The 24,969-nt window shown below is 38.5% G+C and overlaps 1 protein-coding gene across 5 annotated transcripts in view; it reads left to right on the plus strand.

The window, feature by feature from the left end:
- The first annotated feature begins 827 nt into the window (after positions 1 to 827).
- The window catches only part of SERPINB7 (serpin family B member 7), a 43,581-nt gene continuing 19,439 nt past the window's right edge, over positions 828 to 24,969 (plus strand). For 3 of the 5 annotated variants that reach the window (XM_059706308.1, XM_059706310.1, XM_059706313.1), the window contains exon 1: positions 20,543 to 20,699. The gene's annotated coding sequence lies outside the window, so the exon portion shown is untranslated. Of the gene's footprint in view, positions 1,359 to 20,537; positions 20,700 to 24,969 lie in introns of those variants that run through there. The other 2 variants (XM_059706309.1, XM_059706311.1) reach the window with 2 other exon arrangements.

The raw sequence follows: 24,969 nt of genomic DNA on the forward strand, positions 1-24,969 counted from the left end.
CCCTAGCTTAACTCTGGTGCCCTGTCACATATAGAAATGTTTTGATATTTGCAACCATAGTAAAACAAAGATTTCTATTTTTGATATTTATTTATATATTTAAATGCCATTTAACAAAGAAAACTCAACCAAAAAAATGAGTTCGCATGTCACCTCTGACACGCGTGTCATAGGTTCACCATCACTGGTGTAGGAACTCCATCACTTACTGCCTCAAGGTCACTGCTCATGTGATTGATGGATATTTGCAAGTGAATTATTAGTAGTTAAGTTTTCAGGGAGGCAAATTTACATATGGATATTTGAGTACATTGCTTCAGTTCCCCTAATCCCTTCAATATTCAAGGGTCAACTGTATACACTAAGTACTTTATACATGTTACCTATGACCCTTTCAATCATAACTTCACTAAAATTCTCTCCATTTTTTCAAATCAGGAAAGCAAGACGTAGAGAGGCTGAACAGCTTGCCGAAGGTCACCCAGGTACAAGATGAGAAGCTGGAGTTTTCCCACTACACCACACCTTCTGAGTTCTGCCAGCAAAAGTGCACTTTCTGGAAGACCCATCCTGATGTTTGGTTCAGAGTAGATGGTCTCTGCTGCCTATGTGTGGGCTGTCAGCCTTTCCCCAGAGTTGCGCATTGCCATGTGTTATTGACAAAACCATCCCTATGTTGCAAGCTTATCATGAGATCTGGACTTGAGTCACTTCATCTTTCAGGGACACCATTTGAACCCTAGATAATGACTGTCCTGGGAGTGGATAAAACCGAGGCATTGGACCTCTGTCCTGGGTGGAGGACAGGATTGGCTAAGTTCTTTACCTGTTGCTTGGCTCATCTTGACTCTGGCTCACTCTCATGTTTACCTTTTCCCTATGTTCTATGCTGCTAGCTCTGATTCCTGACTCTTAACCTATAATTTTCCCTACGTCCAGGTACATACAGTGTAGATAAGAATGTGAAAGGAGAGTCTGTTGAATTTTGGGTTTGCCTCTTCATGAATGAGTAGTTGGATGAATAACATGCACCATGGCCCTGCTCTCTGTTTCCAGCTGAGTAGGGAGATGCCATGAGCCTCCCTGAGCTGGACAAGGAAGCCCATCTGATATTTCTTCTCTGATTTTCCTCTGAGAACAGTCTGGGAGAGGGGAGGGACTTCTCACAAATTATTGTCACTGCTGCAGCTGCTGCTGCTGTTACCAACCTCTCCCTTGGGGTTGAGCCAATGGGACATCTGGGACATTTTCCATGAACCTTGGCAGAGGTGAGATGGGAGGGGTGAGGAGTCTTAGGAGAGAGGAGGCAGGAGGAACTGGAGCCAGCAGTGAAGGCCTCTGAAGTGCTGTGGGAGGAGGTAAGTGGCATTCTTACACATGCTGGGTAATTCTTATGCATTCTAGGCTTCTAAGTATTATCAGGCTCCCTAAAATTAATGGACAGTCCCTGGAGCTCTCTGTGGGAGCATTCATCTGCCTTCAATTATAGCTTTTCCTCTAACTGGATGGCTACGACTCCCACCTTTCCTTCAGCCTCTGCACCTCTTTCTAGCTCTTGGGTGAGGAAAGGCAGGATCTTGACAGTAAGACATCCCCTTGCTTGGTAAAACCATAGCTTTCTGCACTTCCTTGAAGGTATCATAAGCTTCCCTATCCAATATCTGTTCTCTACACAGTTGTTGTAGAGTGATCTTTGAGATCACAGGAGGGCAGCATTTATAATGTTGACCAACATGTTGGATATAGGGAAACCAGTATTATTCTTTACCTTATGTGAAATATGCCTACTGACTGCTGAACAAATCTTGATTCTTATAAAAGATAACTTGCACTGAATATATGTAATGCTTATGTCTGGGATTTCTATCCCAGGGAGTCACAGCAGTGCTGAATAAACATGTGTGAATGAATGAAATGAATGAATATTTACAAGCTAATATTTTCTATTTTTTACAGCAAATGATCTAGAACCCTAGTGACAAGTTACATGTCAATTCCCAAGCCAAGAACAAAAGCTAGAGACAACAATGTAATGATTATAATAGTTCCCCCAAAAGTCTGCTGGCAGGAGATACTCCCTATTGATTATATTTCCATTATTATCAATGATATTTGGCAACTTTAGTAGCAATGGTGAGAGGCCTGAGTTTGTTGTCATTGTTTTTAGTAATATTAGGCAATTTTGAGTACTTGGTAAGCGTATTCAGAATCAAAGGTTCTCTAAAAAATGCAAAGCAGTGTATAGCTGAGCTTTGGGAAATCTCTTTGCTGTAACTGTATTTTTCTACAATAATTTATAGCCTGGATATCTCTGCTTGTGTTTTTGTACTAATAACAGTGAACTGGAGAGTGGGCTTCTAATGAGACCCTCTCATAAGGTGTGACACAGAGGAGAGGGAGGAGAACTATTTCTATTTGTGGGGCCCTAATATCTGTGGTGATTAGGAGAAAAATGGTAACAACAGGAGACCTTGTGTTTAATCACAGTTTTATCTGGAAGATTTTGATCCAGGCTGTCCAATGCTAACACATGAGTAGAGAAGGTTCTATTTATTCTGATAAGAAAAATCACATTGATTCGTCTGAAGGGATTATGTAAAACGATTCTGAAAGGTTTTCTTAGAAAAAGGTGTAAAGTCTCCCATTTGTCTGAAATGTGCGTTAGAGATGTGCGTAGGGTGGAATGAAAAATGAAGTTTCACCGCAGGGAAGTGTGCTGTTTTATTCATGATTAATGAGTGAAGACCGAGTGTCTGGGTTTGCTGCCTAGCAAACAAGGATTTGCTCATTTATTCTGTGAGAACTGATCAGATTGTGTTCCTGTCTGAACTTGGTTGTGTTGCCACAGGTGATGCTGACGAGAAAACCAGTAAAGAGATAACAGCTTCACAAATGACATCTTGCAGGCACCAGCCTGTGGTCTTAGATGATTCTCTGAGGAGAAAAGACAGTTGCCAGGGTTAATCCTGGTCGTTGGGCAGTCAGAGAGAAACCAGTGCCCTAGCTGGTTGGTGCACAGAATGTCAGTCTGCGGACTGAAGGGTGTCGGGTTCAATTCCAGTCAAGGGAACATGCCTGGGTTGAGGGCTCCATCCCCAGTAGGGGACATGCAGGAGGCTGCCGATCAATAATTGTCTCTCATCATAGATGTTTCTATTTCTCTTTCCCTCTCCCTTCCTGTCTGAAATCAGTAAAAATATATTTTTTAAGAGAGAGACAGAGTGAGGACAATGGCAGTCCTGTGAATCTCTACTCCTGAGCCTCCCTCCAGCCCAGTCCACTTCCCTGAATTGTGCCCTTCTTTCTGCCAGAGGAGTTTGAGCATCATCTCCACTCAAAAGCTTTCTGTAACCCCTCCACTTTCCTAAAGTACTTTCTGAGCATCTTCAGCCATCACAGTCATCACATTGTAGTGACAGTAGTCCACTGTTCTAATGTACTTTTAGGTCATGGATTCCTGGGGATGGTGTGGGGAAAATGTCTTAATTTCTGAGTGCCCTTGGTGTTTAAACTAAGGTGTTGGATTGAAGGTGCTGTTTCAGGCCATAGTTAGAAACTTTCCGTTTTTCCCTACTTCTTCTGAAATAATGAACGCCCCCCTCTTTTTTTTACTGCATCTTTTCTTCTCATTTTTTCACTTGTTTTCAAATTTTCCTTTCCTATGAGAAGTGATGAGAAATTTTTGGATTGTAGGAGGCATGGATAGGGATGAAAATTAAGGATAAAATGAGAATGATCCTAGATTCTTTCTACTGGTCCCTTTGGTATATAATTAGCCTGTTTTAATGGCAGACACTGGAGTTTGCAGGTGAGCTAAGAAAAACTCACTTGCAATAACATCACTTTGAAAGGTGAGTAAGAGGCAAACAATGCTCAATAGATCTGCATTTTGAAAAACTTTTACAATCCTTATTTGACTATTGGAAAGAACTGCATCACTTCACAAATAAAAAAGCATCAATTTCTCTCTATAAGGTCATTATAATGCCTTACCAATATGTTATTACCTATCACTCAAGGTGGACACAAATAGTAACAGTATTTAGTGAGATAAATGCTAGCGATTTACACATGAACCTTTGAATTGAAAAGCAGAGGGATGCTTTTTTAAAAAAAATATATTTTATTGATTTTTTACAGAGAGGAAGGGAGAGAGATAGAGAGTTAGAAACATCGATGAGAGAGAAACATCGATCAGCCGCCTTCTGCACACCTCCTACTGGGGATGTGCCCGCAACCCAGGTACATGCCCTTGACTGGAATTGAACCCGGAACCTGTCAGTCCACAGGCCGACGCTCTATCCACTGAGTCAAACCGGTTTCGGCAACTTTTTTTTTTAAACATCAGTACCTAGGGATGTTATGCAATGGGAGTGCACCATAAGGGATGTAAAGTACAGACAGAGATATTTTCTCATGCACGTTGGTACCTGCTTCAGTCTCAAGTATGAACTCCACTGTGTAGTAGGCCCCATAAAACCATTATGCTGTGGGTGTGTGGGATGTTTCAGCAAGCTGGTCAGGAATGCATATTTGTTAAAATTAATTTTTAGAGAGAAAGGAAGGAGAGAGAGAGAGAGAGAGAGAGAGAGAGAGAGAGAGAGAGAGAGAGAGACATTGATTGGTTGTCTGTCCCATAGGTGACATGACTGGGGATCGAACCCACAACGTTTTGGTGCACAGGCAGATGCTCCAACTAACTGAGCCACCCAGCCAGGGCAGGAATGCATTGTGTGTGTGTGTGTGTGTGTGTGTGTGTGTGTGTGTGTGTGTGTAGCATATCATGAGTAGTTTGTCCCAAGATTCACCTGCAGAACCCATGGAGGAATCCAGTGACATCACTGAGCCATAACTAAGCTCATCTGCTGGTCTGTTAAGGGTATTCTGAGCCACACCGCCATTCATTCTTCCATGATGTAGTGGGGCCTGGTTTCCTCTCTGTCCCATTTGGAGTCAGGGTGGAGGATAATGAGAGGTTCCTGCCTCCACCCTGGACATTTCTTGAGGACCTGGGAAGGACATTCTGTGAGATTAGAAGGCATTGATTATTTAGGGCAGTTAGGCCTGGCACTGTATTTTCCTGTCCTACATTCTAGATTTCGCTGGCAGAGTCCAAGGGGAATGTGTGTGTGTGTGTGTGTGTGTGTGTGTGTGTGTGTGTGTGTGTGTGTGTGAGAGAGAGAGAGAGAGAGAGAGAGAGAGAGAGAGAGAGAGGAAAAACTTACAAGGACCCTTATTTCTTTGTAGCTGTGCCTAGTGAATTACAAGCCTTCTTTTTGTCAAATTCTCTACCTCTTCCCACATTAGTATGCATCACCATTTTGAAAGTTTCTACCCAACAATGTCATCCCAGTAAATTTAATAAAAAAGTAAAATAAATAAAATTCAAGATGTACTAAATTATATTAAAGAAGAGTTAGTGATCTTGCTTATCTAGGAAATATAGTTAGTCACCTGCAACATGAAAATTTAGATTCTGGAAATTCAGTTAGTCACCTGCAATATGAAAATTTAGATTCTGATTCTAATAAAATGAGAGTGATTAGGCTCTCTGGAAATACTCATTTTTTTCTTCCACAATTGATTATTTTCAAATCTTGATTCCCTTCTTATTTCATTACCTAGCTTTTCTCTTTTCTTATTTTTTTCCCCTTCTGACCTTTTGATTTCTCTTTTTCCTGCCTTTGACCACCAGCTCTGTTGGTCACTTGAAGGACCACCATGTTCTCTGTGGCCCCTGAAAGCTTGCTGTGTGGCTCTCTCTGGCCAATACCAACTTATCTGATGGTTCTAAATTTCTCTGCTCCCTCTGTTCAGTGATCAATGAACTCTATTTCTTGGTTGTTCAGACATCACATCACCCCTGTGGCACATTTCATGCTGCCTTGTAATTGCTCATAAACTGTCCCCTAGCTCAAACTAGGGGCCCATTGAATGAAGTAACTGCATCTTCCTTAATGTAGTATTCCTCCAGTCTGGCACAGGACCGAGTACTTCATCGACCCTTGGTAAGAGTCTGTTGAATCAGTGAATGGATGAATGTTGAATTGATGAGTGGAGAAAAGATGGATCTGAATGGACAACTTTCTTAAAATAAGTTTTATTATAGTCAACACTCTTCTTTGGCTTTGTTCACAATGCCAAAATGTCCATGGAATTTCCCTCTGAAATAAGATTGTGATGTTTTCCTCTTCTCTCTGGTGACATAGTTTTTGTATCCTGATTCAGATCTTATCTGCCCAAAATATGCCTCTATTATTGAGTCTGACTTATAGAATGTTATGTACATCAGTGCGTATATATCAGGTCTAGGAGACATGTTGGCTTCCTCCTTAAGAAGAAATCATATATGCTAAGGATCTCAGCTTCAGGCCATTCATGTGCCAAGGATCTGATTTGCATGGTTTTCCTTGGCATGGCTTTGAACTGCGTATTGTGGCTGTCTCAGCCAGTGCACCTGGTAGTAAGCACATGCAAGCAAAAATCCACCTTGTTCTCCAGTAGATCAAATATCAAAGAGGAGGTTTTTTTCTTTCTTATAATGATATTTTAATTTCAAATATCATATTGATTTAATTGGATTAATATATATCTATGGAATATAATTTATTGTATCAACATTTTATAAACTTAACTTTAACACAAAGTTGATGGAATTCAGCTAACTCAACATGGGACATGCCATTTCTCAGAATACTCACCAACAAAAGGAGGTCCTTTTGTCCCCTTTCATCTCTTTAATTTCATTTATTGAAGAACTATTTTCAATACTAGAACTACTAGATAGAGGCTACCTTAGTGGCATAAAAAGATACAGACATTGTCTTCATGAAACCTAGAGTGTAAAGAACAGACAACCATTCAATAGATAAGTATATACAAGTAAGGTCATATTCATGTGTACTAGGGAGTAAGGGTAAAATACATATTTTGGGGGGAATATAATTCAACACATTATAGGAGTTAGGAGGGAGGAAACCGTTGCAACAGTTGAGAGTTGACAAATGGACAGTTCTGAGATGTGGTTTGGAGGAGGAATCAGTAGCATTTGGCAATGGATTGCATAAATTTGGGGGAAATGGAGAAGTCAAAGACCACTCTCAAATTTCATATTTGAACAGCCTAGGCAGTGTGGTTCAGTGCATGACCCATGAACTAGAAGGTCACGGTACAATTCCTGGTCAAGGCTCATGCCTGGAGTTGCGGGCTCGGTCCCCAGTGTGTGTGTGTGTGTGTGTGCAGGAGGCCAATCAATGATTCTCTCTCATCATTGATGTTTCTATCTCTCTCTTCTTCTCCCTTCCTCTCTCTGAAATCAATACAAAAACATATTTAAAAAAATGTATACTTGGACAATTGGGTTGATGGAAGTTCCATTTAGTGATATGGGGAAGTCTGGAGAGAAAGAGCAGGTTTAGGGAAAGATCATGAGGGCAAATGTGAAGGCGAGAAGTTGAAGATGTTCTTGAAATATCAAGTAAGTGTTGGAATATAGAATTAAAGGAAATATTAGATTTGGAGATACAAATTTGGGAGTCCTTAGGGGTGGGTGGTCTTGGAAGTGATGGGAAGAGTGAGAACTCATAGAGTAAGAGTGAGGAGAGTAAAGGGACCAATATTTAGAGCATAAAGGGAACAGGAAAAGCCAGCAAGGAGGCTAAGAGGACATGGTATAAGCTCTGTCTGACTTTTATCCATCTCAGAGGAAAATATCTGTGGACATTGGCAAGTGCAGGAAACTAAGTGTCAGAATGCCAGAGTTTTGTTGATACACCTAACCTGGTCTGTGGTTTTGAGCATTTTTCCCTCTTTACAACTAAGTGCTATGATCACTGAGACTTTTTAAATAGGCATGGCAAATATGGGTTTTATTAATCTTTGCCTTTTCATATACAAAAGAAGAGTTATTTCATGTGATGACATATTTCACTACATTCAGCATAACACATTCTAGATTGATATTTATTTCTCAATTATCATGTATTTGGTCAAAGCAAGAGTTATATAAATACAACAAGAGGGTATTTTTAATTAAACATTGAATTACACTTTTACCTATAACATAAGCAAATTCACATCTTGTGAATGAACAGGTTGATGAGATTTGTTGGAGGTTAGGTCATATCCTTATTTTAAGATAGCATCAGAAAAACAATGGAGCAGGGAGGATCCAGAAATTGTGGTCTAGTGTTAAAATTATTCCATCACCTTGGGGTTTGGGTGAATTGTGGTTAGTCACAGACTCACTTTATAATTGTTTGCGAAAAGGAGTGGAATTATGGATGAAAATCCTGCTTTAGAAAGAGACTGAGCAACCTAACCAATAACGCATAAACTTCTACTTTTCATTCTCAAAGTGTTGACATAATTTTTTTCTGAGATTCTTCACAGAGTTGTTGAAAATTTGTCACCTTCATTCAGCTTTGTGCTTCAAAATTTCCTGCTACTAATTCATTTTTAAACAAATGCAAATAGTATTCTAACAAGTAGAAAAAATTGAGACATCTCTCAGAAAGAAATTTCCTCACTAGAATAAACTGTTCTATAGGGTTTCTGTTGTTACTACTTAAAAATTTAAACATTTTTCAACCTAAAATGATGCTATGGTTGCACTGGTCTAACTTTTAATATTTAAAAAATTGGAAAAGAATCCATTTTAAATTTGTGAAGGTGTCTAAAATAAGCTTTTATTATCCTACTGGAGGCCCAGAGCATGAAAATTCATGCACTGGAGGGGAGGTCCTCAGTCCGGCCTGCCCCCTCTCACAGTCCAGGAGCCCTCAGGGGCAGGAGGCGACCCAGCGATCAGGGGAAGGCGATGCCCCATCACACCTCTGCTGCTGCCACTGCCGGCAGCGCAAGCCTGGCTAGCCCTGGTTACCTAAGCCTCGGGTGGCCCTGGGTTGCTGGGCAGCCGCCATCCGAGGCTTGCCTGAACCTCAGGCTGGCCCTGGGTGGCTGGGGGTCAGAGGGGACTGGGGGACTCTGGAGGCAGGCGCCCTGGTGGGGCTGAGGGAACTGGCTGTGGGATCTGCCATTTTTGAGGGTGTGACAGTCAATTAGCATATTCCCTCCTTATTGGCTGTGGGCGCCACCTTCTTTGTGATGGTGTGAGGGTCAATTAGCATATTCCCTCTTTATTAGATAGGATATAATAAAAGGCTAATATGTAAATTGTCCCCATGGGCGGGAGTTCGACCTACTGGGAGTTAGATGTGCGCTGACCACCGGGGGCAACATGGAATATGGCAGGTGAGTGCGAAGGGAGGCCAGGCTGCCAGCTGGCAGCTGCTGAGGACCCTACCCAGCATGAATTTCGTGCACTGGGCCTCTAGTTTTAAAATAATCCTGGTGCAGTCACAGTCAGAAGCTAAATTCATCCAATGCTTGACCTAAAGAATGATTGCTAGTCAAAATATAAGTAGCTGATGTTAAGGTGTTTTGGGAATATAAAGCATTTATGAAGAATATTTTAAAAAACAGAAAGTCAGGGAAGACTAGGGGCTAACAAACAATAACTTAGGTGAACGGCGAGTTTTGTTGAGTGGGGTAGAGATTACTGACTGTAGGCAAAAATTACTGTAGCTATTTTTCTTTGTTAAAGATTATATCCTTTGAATATATACTCACTAACATACTAAATTAAAGACTAATTTTTGATGCCTTAAATCCTAACATCTCATCATGCCATGCTTTGGAAATTCCATGACTTGAGAGCATATTCCAGGCCATGGAAGCCAGAAGAGAACAAGTTTGACCTGTGTTTCTAAATGGGTCACTGTAGAGAATTGCATTATAATACAATTACAACTGAGTAGTACTTCCTAAGTTATGAAAACAGAAACTCTGCATGCCATTTATATGCTCAGAGCCAAACTGAAGGCAGGTCCTACAGCAAAACTTAGGCAGCTTTCAGTGTAAAAGAGGGTTTCTCCCAAGACTCAAACTCTGTGAGGCCTGGCTGACTGGATAGGCTTAGGTGAATTTTTCTCAATTACTTACAGCCTTGGTTACCTAATCTGAGAAGCAGCGACGTCTCTGTTCTTTTTTAGCTTGTATGTTGCAAGTCTTGTATCTTTGAGGTTTGAAAGCCAAATTTGTCTTCTCCCTGATTCATATTCAAGTAAATATTGAGTGATCAAAGGGTTTGGCCCTTTCTTGAAGTCAGGTCTGTGCTTATTTGAGTTTGGCTGTCCCTGTTTGGTGTCTACATCTCCTGTACAGTCTCCTGCTCCTCCCAGGCCACTGATTGCGTTGTCCTGAGGAACCAGATCCTAGTATTGCTTCCAAGAGGTGCTGTACTAGAGCACCGAGGCTATTCTCCTTAAAGTGACATGTGACCCAGTATGCTTTTAAAATCACAGCAATTAATGTCACTCTGTACTGGGATCTTTTTCTTGAAGAATAAGCCTAAAATTCCTGTGGAAAATTAAATAAATCAAAATAATCAAGAATGTTTTGAAAACAAGAAGCAATGGGACCCTATTTAAATAAAAAAATCTTTATTGTTGAAAGCATTACATTGGCCCTCCTTTTCCCTCCATTAACCTCTTCCACTCCTGTCCCTACCCCCTGGCCCTCAGATTGTCTGTGTCCACGGGTTATGCATATATGCATAGAAGTTCATTGGTTAATCTCTTCCCACTCACCTTCCCCTGCCTTCCCTCTGAGGTTCAACAGTCTGCTCAGAAGCAAGTTTGAGGGCCTTGTTCTATCAAATGCTGAAATATAGTATTATTAAACAGTTTTAATTAATAAAAAAGTGGACGGATTGATGGAACAGAATATAGCTCAGAAATTTACATGGTTAAAATTGAACTTGTGATGAATGGGAATCATACACATTTGGGGGAAAGAGTTTAAAGAAATAACAGTAGAATAGTTAATTATTGTTATAATTAGATATATAGATTTTCACTTCATAGCAAAAAATTGTACAAGGAAACAAAAATGAAACAAACCAAACTAGTAGAAGACGTGGGTAATCAGGTACTGAATCTCAGAGAAGTTCTAAACATAAGAGCAGAAGAAGAAATAATATATTTTTAAGTACAAAGAAATATAAAATAGGAGTGAGGCGGGAGAAGAGTGACTAGGTGGAGCACAGAGGACATTCAGGTCAGTGAAACCATTCTGTATGATACTATATTGGTGGATACATGTCACCTGTTTGTCCAAACCCCTAGAATGTACAACACCAAGAGTGAATCCTAATGGAAACTCTGGATTGTGGGTGATAATGATGCGTCAGTGGAGGTTCATTAGTTGTAACAAATGTATCACTCTGGTGGGGGACATTGATTATGTGAAGGCTAATGCGTGTAAGGAGCAGGGAGTATTGGGGAAATCGCTTTACTTCCTGCTCAATTTTGCTGTGAACCTAAAACTGCTCTAAGAAATACAGTTTATTTAAAACTAAACAATTATTCTGTGAGCTGCCTGTTCATGTCTTTTTTTACATTTTTTTCTATTAACTTTTTGGTACGCTGTGCTCCTCATGCTTAAGAGTTTTTATACATATTAGAGACATAAAACTTTGTGGTATGTGTTATGAATACTAGTATTTTCCCCAGTTTGGCTTGGTTTTGGTATTTTCTGACATACACAAGTTTTAATTTTTATTTTGTAGTCAAATTTATCAGTCTTGTCTTTTCTTTTTCTGGATTTTAAGTCATAGTTAGAAAGCCTTTTCCACAACAGTTAAAGAGGAATTGACTTATATATATTTATTCTAGAACATCTAAGGTTTTATTTGATCCCTAGTTCATTTGGAGTTTATTACTATGTATGGGATGAGATGTAGATATAATTTTATCTTTTTCAGAGTTGTTTATTTAAATATCCTTTTTTATCCTATTGATTTGAGAGGTTGCCTTTATCACATTCTAACTTTCCATAGGTATTTGACTATAACTCTGGACTTTCTACTGATTTTTGTAGATTAACTTTATACCTGTTACTTCACTATATTCTTTTATTATTTGACTTGCTTTTTAAAAATATATTTTTTTTATTGATTTTAGAGAAGAAGGGAGAGGGAGAGAGATATAGAAACATCAATGATGAGAGAGAATCATTGATGGGTTGCCTCCTGCATGCCCCACACTGGGGATGAAGCCCGCAACCCAGACATGTGCCCTGAACGGAAATTGAACCTTGACCTCCTGGTTCATAGGTCAAAATGTTCAACTACTAAGCCATTCTTATAATTAATTATGTATGGTTTCCCACGTATACTCTTACAACATCTATAAATATTTGACTTATTTTTTGGCCCACTCTTATTCTTTGATTGACTTGCTAATTTAGTCCGTGTGATGCTCAGTAGTAGCAGAGATAGTAGGCATCGTTTTTTTTTTCTTAAGTGTTTTTAAAATTTTCTTATTATGAATGGGTATAGGATTGTGTCGGTAGCTTTTTCATCCTATGTTGAGATAATCATATAAAGCAGTTCCAACTTCCTATTTGGAAAAGCACAAGCTTTCTGAGTCCTAGTTTTTTCGTATTATAAAATGGGACATTTAGACTTAAATGATCTCTAAATTTCCTTTCACTGATTATATGCCTATCCATTTATAAAGAAAAAGTGAATTTATGTTTATGTCCCAGGTCACTGAATTTCTAGAATTAATTAACAATTATGTTGAGATTTAAAAATAACACTGCAAGTAGAAGAATATAGATAGAATATAGTTTTAAAGCAGTCATTGAGAACCAGAGCAATGATTTTAAAGGATAAAAAAGTAAAAGCTTATGGGAAAAATAAATACATTGTTTACATTTAACTTTGCCACTGGAACTGTTCAAGGGTAAAACTCAATAAATTTGGAGATTCAAAATATTTGCTTTTCATGAAAGATAATGATATTCAAGATGAGGTAAAAAAAAAAATAGTCCAGGAAGTCAAATGGGACCAATTATGGCATTTATTTGGGAAGTAGAAATTCTGTGGTGGGAAAGGAACTCTAATTTGCTTAAGAAATTAGAATTGGATTTCTTTTAGAAAACCTCCTGCCTGTGTGTTCATAAATATCATAAAACTGAAAGAGTTCAAATAAAAAAAGTTCACATATAGGCAATAGTGATGACTAAATCTTTTGGGAATTTGCCATTCATTATTCTGTTGTGATCATGATATTGTGTTAAAATGACATGGCACAAAGAAGTGAAACCACTCAGGCCTCCAGTATTTCAAATTCTGATGGGAAGAGATCTTGGAAAGTTCCAAAGATTGCGTTCATTTAAATGTCCAAGGGAAATACTGTATAATAGTATCTATAGCCAACTGAAAGCTAAGTTTATTCATTTCAAACATAAAAGAGAAGAAGAAAGTGGAGAAGGTAGAAAGAGAAGAGAGGGTAAATATTTACATGTAAATAAGAGATGTAGACTAATTGAATTCTTTTGTGCTCTGCTCATAGTGAAACAACAAAGAATACCTCAAGAAGTAAAAATAGACCTAACATTCAAAGCATTTACAATGAATTAACCATGACACAACATGCAATTAAGTCATGGAACTCGCTACTACAGGATTTTATTCAAATAGATAACTTAGATTAGAAGGATTAGATATGGTAAATACAGTTCATAACAAAATATCAGTTTCTGCAGTTCAGAACAAATAAAACACCAAACACACAAATAAAACACAAGTGACTTTAGCTTTCAGGGAATATTTGAATATATTTTAGGATGTGAAGGAAATTTCTCTTGACTTATGTCTTATTGCTATTTTATTGATGGATTTTAATAATTACTACCCCCCAATAGTGCTCCTGAATAAAAGGCAGAAGTGATATAGTATGAAATTCATTGCTTTTCACAGGAGAAGGTCAAGAAGTAGCCATGAATGTATTATAACAATTAATTCTCCATCTCAATTGTGCAAAGAGAAACTTCAGGGGAGAAAGGTGAAAAAAATTTTATGTCAATGAATACAAGACAGTTTAGTGTAGTGAGAAGATTAAGAACTTTAGAGGCCTGCAGATCTTCATTCCAATTTCCCTAAACTTCTCTCATCTTTGCTTCTGCCTCTTCATACCCTTGTTATGTCTTTAAATGTAGTAATTTCCCAAGGAGTCTTCCCAATGAATTCTTCTTACTCTGGACTCTGTGATTGAGAATCTCATTCATGGTTTTAATTATAACCTGTGGTAAAAGGCACCCAAATTAGTATCTCTGTCACCAACCACCTTTATATATGGACCTGAATTTCCAGCTACTTTTCCAACTGGATGTCATATGGGCATCTCAAACTCAATATATCCAAATCAGAGCTTATTATTTCTTCTCCCTCTGTCATTCATAGTCCTACTCCAGAATTTTCTGTCTCTGGTAATGACATCCTCATTCATCCAGGCAACAGAACCTGAAGTGCCACCACCCTTTGCCATTGCCTTACTAAGTATTTTCTAGCTATTTCCAGAACACATCATGTACATAAATTCCCACAAGTTTTTACTCATGCTATTCTCCCTGGCATGCTTCTCGTCTTTATTTTCCAAGTTCCAGATAAAATCCTTGCTCATTGGTGAGACCCACTTCCAATGAATTATGCCTTCATCCATGCTTTCATTGGTTTCCCGGTTTCCCTTCCTGTCATAACACTTATTCTACTATAGGTCATTTTATTCATTCAATAACATTTATTAAGGCTGATATTATCATAAACATGAGGGAAGAAAGAGAAATAAGTCTTGGTTTCTTGCCTGAAGGAGTCTTCTGGTATCTAGAATATAGATAACATATAGACTTACAATGGTGGGCATCCCCATGTTAAACTTGATTAAATATATTTTAATCTTCAAAAAATGAAAAAAATAGGTAGCTGGAGAACCACCACAAATAAAAACTTTCTGAGATGAGCAGTCATGACATCAAAGCTATGTGGCAAACATCCCTTTCCTGTGGAGTTAGTATGACAATGATTGTGAGAAAGCAGCGTTTGCATCACAGACACTGGGGTTTCCCCTAATTATTTACTAAATTACTCCCTACATAGGTAGGACATACACAGTTTGAAGCAGAAAATTCTTTGGGTCCAAATAGAACATTTTTGTTTTATTTCCCGGCCTTCTGTTGGGAAAGGTGAATATTTTTATTCACTTTATACCATAACTTTAAAGAGAAAATATGGCTAGTGGTTTCAGATGAAACCTTCATATAAACTGTTAAAGATGGAAAATTCATTAATAGGAAAGAAAATAGGTTGTATGTCGGTTCAGTAGTTCCTCAAAGTGCTTATTTATAATTGTTCACTTAATTGAGGCAAGGACCTATAGGAACAATGCTTATGCATGGGCATCTGTGGGTATAGTGGGTGAATGAAGAAACACAGAATAATCTCTGTTATTCACCTGGTCCCAAGGATAAGCCTCAGCCAAGGAAACTGTGGGGATGATAAGCTCTGGAAGATGTAGGTGCAGTAAGCATCTCTGCTAGATCCTGTCAATAAGGTGTAAGAGTGAGGAAGCAACCTCCTTCTGATTTCTTAATGCAACCAAATGAAGGTGCTGACCCCTACCTGGGGGTTTTAAAGGCACCAGGAAGTAGTATTCTTAGCAGGGACACTGGTGCTCTCTCAGTGAGTACCAGAAACAGTGACAAAGGTGAGGAATCCTAAAAAATCCTGGAGATTGAGGATGTTGATGAGAGTACCTGAACAGAAGAGAAATAAGGAAGACCTATGTGATGGCTATAGGTGATGAGCAAACTTCATAGCAAGCTTCAATTCTGGGTAAATAAGGGAGGACAAGAGACAACCAAATTTAGGTTATTAAAATTCATGTGACCTTATCTGTACTCTGGAACTGGTAAGGCCCGTGGAAATTTGGGTTATCACTGTACGGCAAGGGAGAAGAATGTATACGACACGCTAGTTCCCATGGCTGAGTTTTCTTCTCTGATTTATGTCACTTTGGGATTGGTTAGTTGGGAGTAAACACAGTAGTAGGAGGGTTGTCTGGATTAAAGTGAGGGAGAAAACAATGGTGAGAAGAGCTTTAATTATGGCTGACTGGTAATTCCAGGAGGATTAGCCATTTTGTATGTCACTCAGGTATCTTGCCTTTTACCTACTAGCCATTTCACCACTTGGAAGTCCTTTATCCCTACAATAGGTAGATAATAGAAAGGATGTGGCTTTAAAATATTTTAGTTCATTCTAGTCAATGATCACTGTAATCAGAATACAGAGAACAGAAAAATTGATTTGTAAGCATATATTTTTCATATTAACATCAATCTTCTCCATCAGAAAATTTACTGCAATCACTAAATCAAGATTAATTTTTAGGCATTATTTGTGACTTTATTTTCCTCTGTTATATTACTCATAAACCATCATGGAAGTAAGCAAGAGCTGCTCTATTTGATTTTGGAGAAGCTCCAGGATACCCTTCATCCTGGAAAGAGGCAAAACTAGATGAAATTGAGAAGCAACTCTAAGATGATGGTCCCTGCAGATTCCAATAGGTTTTCAAAATAGAGGACCCAGTCATCTGGGTAAGCACTGGCTATGATTTAGAAAACATTCATCCAGAAGAACCAGGCTTGCTGTTCCTCCTGTGCATAGCAGATGCAGGTGGGTGCAACTTCTAGCTCAACAATGTGATCCTGGTGCCAAGACTGGCATGCATTCCTCTCTGTGGCATGTTCTAATGGCAAAGGTCCTAACCTACCTCTGCCTAGACTTGACCACTTTTCAAAGGGAAAACCCACTTCAGTAAACCCTGGCTTATACTGTAGCAGGGAAGGTCTGAGTGTTGCAGATGTGACTTTCCATTGCTAGGTCAGAAGGGTGGAGAAGCGGCTGGCAGGGTAACAAGAATGAATTAACACCCCAAGTTTCAGCTCCTATCTGAAGCTGCTCAGTTCAGGTAAGCGTCCAGGTGAGATTACTAACCTGACAGATGGGTCTCTGGAAAATTCCAAGTTAGAGAAAACTGGGAAGAAGAGGGAGTCGGGGAAGGATGGAGAATAATACAAAGAGAAGCCACAGCTGAAATAGTTTGGGGTGCAGATGAACATCTGAGTTTGAGGAATGATGAAAATATTGTATCACATTCAATTTTAGGTCTCTATGCCAAAAGTCTTTACACAGGATAGGGTTGGAAGAAATCAGACTATAAGAGCTCAATGACACATTGCAATAACATTGCACACTAAACTCCCAGAGTCACTGCTATCTTGCTTTAGTCAAGTGATGCTTCCTCTCACAAGCAGAGGTATGTGCTGGCACAGGCTGATAAACACTGTGGACCCTGACATTCATTGGTTTGCCTACATTAAAGCCATTGACATTGGAAGAACAGAGATGGGCAAGTTATCGCTTAAATCTGATTCGCACGCAAACTGAATGAACCCTCATAGTGACCTCCTTAGATATTAGTTTGAAACCTGGTGCAAAGGCTAAATGTTGATAAGCTTCTTTAGGGACAGCACTTACTCTGACACAGGGAAACCATCCAAGAAGCTAGGCCTACACATCAACAAACAGGGGCTTGGGCAGGGTGTAGATTGTACCTAAGGACAGCCTTTAAAACCCGATTCTAAGGATTTTAGGAAAAGTATCAGTTTCAAGGTGCTTTTCTGGGTTTCATGAGATGGTAGTTCATCAGACTACCATCCAGTTCTTCATTGTCACCTTCTTAAGTGTGTGGGGAAAACGTTTACTTGTGAGCAAGAATGGACCACGTTGGGGAAGGAGATCCGATTTTCATCATTGTTTCTACCAGATGCAGTGTGCACACATTATTGACTTGCATATTCAAATAGGCTGCTCCTATCTCTGCTGCCTTAGGGAGACATAAGCTCATTACTGAATCTCGAGAAACAGAGAAAATGGCCTATGGATGATCACATTCAAAGCCTGAAATCCTTCTAGGTGGCTCCTCTGGAGGAATTGCTCTTCTGGGGAGGCAGCCTGTGTCACCGCCAGGAATTCTTGTTAGGTTTTGGAGTTGCCAGAGGGAGTACCATGAGCGCTGGTTTCTGTCACGTGTCATGTCTGTCAGCCTTCCTGGTTTTATTTGGCACTTTTTGGGGGCATTTTTTCTTTACTTCACTGCCACTTTGCTTATCCTTGGCTCAGGGTCCAAGCCCATCCTCCATCAACACCTGCTCCCAGGATATCTCCTACTAGTCATGTTTGTCACCTTGTCCTTCCCTCCACATATTAACCTCCATGCTGTCAGCCATTGCCTCTCCCTGTTCTTGACTCTGAGTTTTCACTCACAATTGTCCTCTACTCCTAAAAGCTCTCCCCACTCCTGTAATGAAACTCCTTCTGATGAAGCCAGTGTATTATCTGCCTCAGATGGGTAGAACTATCACACTGAGGGGTAGTAGCAGTAAAACCCAGATTCTGGGAGGTAAATGCTATAAAAAATGCCTGAAATGATCCAACTTTGTATGTTGTAGGGTAATAACATGTAATACAATACAAATGCCAGCCAAGTGAGCATGGAGGGCAGGTGGGAAGGATTAAAATTATTGAAGGTCTATCCTGCACCAAACGTCATGCTGTTGATTATGTACTTACATACACATGCACATATATGAAATATGTACAAAGATGCATTTAAAATGAAAATGTAATATAATTGATATAATTTATTTCAATTCTTATTTTCTGGATGAGAAAATGGGGGCTCTGAGAAATGAAGTTACTTGCTCCAGGTCACATAGCTACTAGAGCTGCTGAGTTGGGGTTTAACCTCCACCTAGTACAGTGATGGCGAACCTATGACACGCGTGTCAGAGGTGACACAGGGACTCATTTTTTTGGTTGATTTTTCTTTGTTAAATGGCATTTAAATATACAAAATAAATATCAAAAGTATAAGTCTTTGTTTTACTATGGTTGCAAATATCAAAACATTTCTATATGTGACATGGCACCAGAGTTAAGTTAGGGTTTTTCAAAATGCTGACACGCCGAGCTCAAAAGGTTTGCCATCACTGACCTAGTATTTTATCCTTCATCTATGCCAAGGTTATATATTATCTAAGGAGTGAGGAGTCCAAATGAGACAGAAAAGCTTATGTAAAACAGCAGCTACCTCTCTTCCCCCTCCCCCTCTGTCTCCCACTTAACAGGAGCAGCAACTTTCAATTGCCTTTTTTAAAAAAAACAAAAACAAAACAACTTTATTGAAATATGATTGATTCGTAGCGATGGTTTCAAGGGTGTACGTATACTTATCTCCAATCTCAATTACTTTTAATGCTGCTTCTTGTATCTTCCTCCAGGAACCTAAATAACATGCCAATGCTGGTCTTTTAGGCTCATCACATTTAGACACTCGCTACAGAGCTCTTTTCATGGAAGGACCATTGCCTCTTGGATGCTCTGTTCCCCACACTCCCACTCCACAGTCTACTTCTAATACCCCTACGGAGGTATATCAGAAGTTTGCTCAATAAAACATATTTAAATCATTACAACGAAGAGAATATTTCACAGATGAACTATAAAGGGTGGTATAATATACATTTCACACTGTAATCTTTGTTTTCTTTGGAGTTATTATCATTTTTCTTTTCTTTTCTTTTCCTGTTTTTTTTTTTTGTTTGTTTTGTTTTGTTTTGTTTTTGCTTGTTTGGTGTTCACTAATGTATTCCTTCTGACGGGGTTAGATAGCTCTCCAAACACATGTCCCTCTGATAGAATATTCACCTTAGAGAACTTCAAATGGTAAGGGTATTCTATTTTAGCATTAAAGCATACAGTTAAAGGTAGGGGTGTCCTAGCTGGTTTGGCTTAGTAGATAGAGTGATGGCCTGCGGACTGAAGGGTCCTGGGTTTGATTCTGGTCAATGGCACATACCTGGGTTGTGGACTCAATTCCCAGTGTGGGGCATGTAGGAGGCAGCCGAACAATGATTGCCTTTCATCATTGATGTCTTTATCTCTCTCTCTCTCTATCCCTTCCTCTCTGAGATCTATAAAAATATATTAAAAAAATAAAGTTAGGGTGGGAAAAATGCTTGTAGGAATAATGTGTAAGATAAAGTCCGAAACACTATGTAAAGTAAAACCTTTCTCTCCTGAAACAGTCAGCTCACTTAACTCCCTCAAATCCAGCAGTCCCTAATTCCCCAGGCAGAGCTGCGCTTCCCCCCATCCCCACCTCCTCCAGCACTTTGCTCTCTTCATTCCCCTAGGGCTGATGCTTCTCTGTGATAGTTACGTTTAGCTATGTTATGTTACACTAGGAAACCTTGAAGGTGAGGCTCTGCCATATTCCTCATTAGGCACCAGAGTTGGAGGAGGAGGAGGAATCGAATCAACAGTAACTAAAATCAGCTCTTGAATTTGAAAAGCATACCTTTCCACATATAAAAATACCAGTTGTACCACAATGCATGAATATCTACACATACAATAGGAAAGTACTATGTGATATTAATATCAAATCAAGTAAAATTTCATGCTGAAATTTGGTTCATTACAAAATATCTATTTTGACTACTTTGAAAGGGATCTGTAGCTAATACTCTACCCACTTCTTTTAATTTGCTCCATAAAGGGCCTGAACACAAGTCCATCTTAACGACATTATTTAAAACTACCATGGTCATCACAAAAGGAAGTAGGGAGTGTCTGAGTCAGAGGCTTTATATTTCACAGTCGTGCATGGAACTCTTTCAGACTCACCCAACCAGCTGCTAACTTCCTCTATGAAGAGAGTAAGGTAAATATTTCTGAAGCCCATAACTTAAAAGTCTTTGCAGACACTGTTGAGTGAGAGAGAGGCGAAAGAGAGCCGTGAATGAATCATGCTCCTTCTCTGTATCTGAGAGTCTAAACTCATCTAATAATATCCAAATTGTTGCCTGGTCATGTTCTCAACTTCTCTATCTCATGGCTTTGTCTATGGCTGACTTTCTGTGGTGTCCTGGGAGCACGGTGTGCAGGGGATCAGGCCAGCTGAACACTTCATGTTCCACTCTTCGAATGATAAATAGTATTTTGGGAATTCTGTACAAAGCTAGACTCTATATTTCCAATGTTCTTAGTTAAGGCATTGTAGGTTGAAATATACTCATTTTTGAGATTAGACTTGAACTCTGTTTTAATTGCATAGCAAAGTGCACATCTGATTAGGGATTCGTCAATATTTGAAACCACATTTTTAATATAAATGGAAAGATTAGAAAATATTTGTGTAAAGGAGTAACTCTATTTATAGCACTTAACTTATATGTTAATGATAAAAATTAAACATGCTAAATAGTAATTATTCATTTTTTCTCCAATCTGTGTATTTGGTTTGGTAAATACAAGAGTTTTATTCTCTTAGTAATATTCCATGAAATATGATTACTTTTCCTTTTACAGACAAAATTATTCTAAGATTAGATAATATTTTGATCAAACATGTAAGGCACATAATTGATCAATTAAGTATAGTAAGCTTGGGTACATGAAATATTATCATTGTAAGTTCATGTTTTATTGAATGTGGTTTGTCTCTGTTTTTTTAAACAATTACTTTTCTTTCTTTTTATTAGATTTTTAAAAATGCTTTAGTGAGTACATATTTATTCTTTTGTGTTGACAATAGGAAGAAAGGGATAAAGCATTTCTTGGATTGAAACATATCATAAGTAAGCAAATAGGCTTCAAGCTTTGGTGGACTTCTAGGTCCTCAAGTCTGATGTTTGGGATTGAAAACATGAGTTGTATTAGCTTGAAAATTATAAATTAACTACATATCAATATATTAAGCTAAAGTATTTATGTAAGGAACATAAGAATATGGTATACTTGCAGTAAAATATAAAGTTAATAAAAAGCCAAGTTCTTACCATATGAAAATAATTTTCCTTCATTGCTATGTCCTGACAACGGCATATGAGGTAGTATCATACGATATCTTTTCTGTAGCTTAACATTATTTATTTTTCTTTTTACTTTCCTTTAGTTATTTAACTAGGACCCAAGTCATTAGGTACTTGTTGATGGCTTGTTGAATTTTGCTGTTCTTTTTTTCTTCAAAGAGTTGGTGTGAAAAGAAATTATAAAAGAAAGAAAAAATCAGTTTTGGCACCATGTTAACATTTATTATCTGTCCCCTGATGGAAACCTAGGTGTAAAACAATTAAGTCAGCCTTGAATATAGTTCTCTGTTTGCCAGCGAGATTCCAACTTTATGTCAGATGAGAAGAAAAGTGTCTTGCTTTTATTTCTGGAACCTACAGTGAACCAAATAAAGCTTATCACATCAATTATATGACGTGAAACATACTTTTTGGTATTTATTTTCAACATGTATGCACAAGATTGCTTAAAGATGTATTATCTAGTGCCATTTATCATTTTAAAAGCCATTGCTTGAGAATTGATAAGGGTCTAGGAATGTCTTGGTTCATATGTCTCTGTAATGATTATTTTTCTAGTATGGTTTCTTTGCCATAAAACTTACCTAAGTAATTTAAAAAAAATGTACTTGATACCTAAATCCACATATTTCTGTGTAGTTTCTTTTCTGTTGTGTATGTTTTGTGAAAAGTTACCAGAATGACTAAAAGGTTAGAAACTGAAAATTTGTGATTATTGCTTAGAAAGTAATTTAAAGAATGATTTGAAAGAGTTTTTTTTTTCACCCCAGAAGGTAAAATAATAAAACATAAATTTGTAAAGAAACAAGATAAGTTGGAGCCTGAGCAAAGAAAAATGTACTGGAAAATGTGTTTTTGTGCTTTGGAATATGGTAGTACCAAGTAGCTTCCAGACCCCATTGGACCAAGCAGTCAGGTCCCCTAACAGGGTCATTTAAAAATCTTTCAGGTCTTATTTTAAAGATGCTAGTCCATATTATACCAAATATATTAAAATATACCCACAATTCTCTCTTAAATATAATTTTCACTGTAAATAGTTTAAAAGGATTATTATGACTTTGCATTTAATGTTAGTTTCCTAAGAGTCATTTATTTCATACTAGAGACCTGGTGCACGAAAATTTGTGCGCTGGCGGGGTCCCTCAGTTCAGCTTGCCCCCTCTCACAGTCTGGGAGCCCTCAGGTGATGTCCTACTGTCCCTGTGGGGAGCAGGCCTAAGCCACAGTCTGGTCTCCCTCTGTGGAGGCAACCGGCCAATCAGGGAAGGCACTGCCTCCAACACCCTGCTGCTCCTGCCACTGCCAGCCATGGCAGCTTCAAGGCCTGAGCCCTGGGCGTCGCAGCCACCCGGGCTCAAGACTGCCTGAGACCAAGGCTGCCTGAGCCCTGGTCCTCACACCTGCTCTTTGTCCAGATGGACATCCGAATGGAAGTCCAGAAGACACCTGCCCTAATTAGCATATTACCCTTTTATTAGTATAGATACTATGATTTTCAGCAAGCAACATGAAGTCTTAGAAATTGTTTCAAGATAGTCTAGCTCAGAATTTCTCCCCAAAATTAAAGAAATTTTTATGACTATTAAACAATATAAAAATCAACTTCTGCTTCAAATTAGTGTATTTACTTCTATGCTCATTAATTTTAATTTTACCATTTTTCATATTTTAGAAACAATACTTATATTTCAGATATAAAATATGATTTTGAGTACCTGAAAAGTTTGGGGACTTTAGACACTATCAATATTGCTCACTGGGTTCAATGTGAAATTAGTTAAATATTTTTCAGGTAGCTATTAAAAGAACATAGGTGTTCTTTCTTAGAGTAAAATTTGTGTGGATTGTGATTTTCTCACCCTGTATTCCTGGGGTTATAACTGTAGAGCAGGACTTACCTGGAATTGACAGGTGCTGAATTTGACCTTGAAAGACAGTCTCATTTATGACCTTGTGCCTTGGTGATGTCTCAGGGCTTGAAATTCCAACGGGCAGAATATGGGGTTCTCAAACACGCTGGAAATCTCCAATTTGTTGGTTTTCAGGACAGAACAGATTGTTAGCATTTACTAGAGAAGAAGGAATGTAGCAGCTTTCATCTATAGTGAGTCAGGCATTTTATAGAGATGTTTCTCAATTTTATTTTTAAACTCAAGCTCCCATTTGTTAAAATAGAAATTGAAAACTTATGTTAATGTCATTTTTAATTTTAAAAGGCATTGCATTTTTGTGGCTTCAACAAAGTCAGTTAGGTGATAATTTTAGAATATTCTTCTTTCAAACAACTTGTATGTCCCACCTTCTGACCTTCTTTTGTTTCCACCCCATTCCCTGACCCTTCACTCCAAATGCCCTGATGTTATGGTGTGGTCCTCTTATAGGTGTAAACGTAGAAGAACACATGTTTTTCTGTCCTGTCAATTGATCATCTCATTGAATATGATGAAACTGAAAAGCTCAGAGAGGTTAAAGACTTGACCCAGGTCACATAACTATTAGCAACATTGTTGGAATTAGGACTGAGGGGTTCCCATCTCTTGGGAACTGCCACACCATCAGATGTGATGTCACAGAATATACAGGAGGAATAATGAAAGTATTCATGTTAATTCATATAGTCTGGGACAACTTCTACTGTGGCGGTGGAGAAAGTATGTAAAGAAATACCAAAACAGTTTCCTGAAGAAGTCCATTGTGGGGACAGTAACAACATTATCAAGAATTCAAATAATGCCATTTTCATCCTGGATTCTACATTTGCTATTATACCTTAGGTTCTCTAGTAAGAGATAGAACTCTGTGTTGGAAAGTCTTATGAATGTTTGTGATACATAAAATGGTAATTACATTTCCATTCCCAAAATAAGCAGAAAATAATAAATACACTTATAGGACAGAGGATGCATAATATTTGAAATTAGGATGGTCCTAAAGAAAGTTAGGATGTATGATTATTCTAAGAATGTGTATGCAGACCATGATGGAGGCAATGGGTAGGGAAATTCTGTTAAATCTCTAGGACTATAGCCCCTTTAATAGACTGTCTAATGTTGTATTATTTATTTTACTGCAAACAGCTTAGAAATCTGGGGTGATTTTAGAATAGGCCCATGAATG

The sequence above is a fragment of the Myotis daubentonii genome, chromosome 8 (assembly GCF_963259705.1).
Source record: "Myotis daubentonii chromosome 8, mMyoDau2.1, whole genome shotgun sequence".
In the NCBI taxonomy this organism is placed as follows: Eukaryota; Metazoa; Chordata; class Mammalia; order Chiroptera; family Vespertilionidae; genus Myotis; species Myotis daubentonii.